Below are 1,335 nucleotides of genomic sequence, written 5' to 3' on the forward strand. Positions count from 1 at the left end.
GAACCTTCATAAATTCGTCTGATTTTTTAAAGAATTTTTTACCGTTTGATAATAATGTATTACCTTTCTAAAAATCAGAACTCTGTCGACTTTCGTCGGTAGACATGATCGAAGAAGGCAGCAGTGAACACTTGGCAACGTGGCAATCATATTTGAACGTATAGTCAGTTAGGTTACATTTCGTGTATACACATGCACTCGAACATGGCGGACTAAAGAGGAGACTGGAGAGAGTGCGACGTTGCCGCATTGCTTCTTTCAGAAGTCATATGGTCGAGAATACGCAAACCGTTGAGGGATATATTTTTATCAATTTATTTATTCTTCTGATTTACATCGCGGGACGGCCATAAATGTCTATCTTAATTAATTTTCGGATTTTCAAACACAAAAGATTCCATGTAAATCAAAAATACTTTTTTACACTCTCATATGACTCACTGAGTCACGCTAAAACCACCTTAAAATCCCAATCTCCTGAATTTATTTCAAAGCAGTTAGCAGATAGATATATAAATAGAACCGCCGAAGTGCTCCGACCGCCAATCGTGCACCTTCGAGTTTTCAAATTCAGAAGAGGAGAAATGGGTTGTGCGCGCAACTCAGCCATTTACAGCGTCTCCTACTATATTCACACGGACAATGCCCTGTCATAGCATTGGACCATATCTCGTTTCAGATCTGGGATCACTGGTACAGTCACCTATTCCTGGTACACTCAGGTATGTTTACCTCAAGTAATAAACCAACTCAAAAGCATCAGGCCAAAATCTCGATTCAGCACCTGGCTATTCCACCACGAAAATGCACCGGCTCACAGAGCGAAGGTCACAGTAAGTTTTTTGGTGAATTCTAGACTTCTAGGTCACCCTCCTTACAGTCCACATCTTGCTCCCTGTGACGTCAGGCGTCGATTTACTGACCATAATTTGTACGGGCAATATTCCTAACATCTTTGCATTTGCTTCTGTCTTTCGATAAAGACCAAACTAAATCACCCTTCAATAATTATCACCTCTTACAATCAACATTAGAGTTTTATTTTTAGACTATACTTTAAACAGTTTAATCATCGTAAGCCCAGGATATAGATTAAGTGCCTGAAATGCCTCACTCAACTTTCCTAATGTTGGAAATTATATCTGGTTGAGAGAAATTAAAAATAATAAAGATATTTAGAAATTTAATTAAAATGTTGTGCATTATGTTCATTACATAACGACGAAGTGATTAAAACACGATAGAAGAAAATCAGTTATTCCCTTCAATTTCTGTTGAGAGTTTTGATAATTTTGTATAAGATTCCATCACATTATTATTACTATTATTTATTAA

The 1,335-nt window shown here is 37.1% G+C and overlaps 1 protein-coding gene across 11 annotated transcripts in view; it reads right to left on the bottom strand.

Annotated features, from left to right (window-relative positions):
• Nucleotides 1–1,335, bottom strand: part of LOC117173180 — a 263,371-nt gene that overhangs the window by 130,914 nt on the left and 131,122 nt on the right. The window contains exon 5 of one of the 11 annotated variants that reach the window (XR_004467131.1): nt 739–895. The exons of 8 other annotated variants lie outside the window; for them this stretch is intronic. The gene's annotated coding sequence lies outside the window, so the exon portion shown is untranslated. 2 more of the 11 variants (XR_004467133.1, XR_004467127.1) reach the window with 2 other exon arrangements.

The sequence above is a fragment of the Belonocnema kinseyi genome, chromosome 5, assembly GCF_010883055.1.
Source record: "Belonocnema kinseyi isolate 2016_QV_RU_SX_M_011 chromosome 5, B_treatae_v1, whole genome shotgun sequence".
Classification (NCBI taxonomy): Eukaryota; Metazoa; Arthropoda; class Insecta; order Hymenoptera; family Cynipidae; genus Belonocnema; species Belonocnema kinseyi.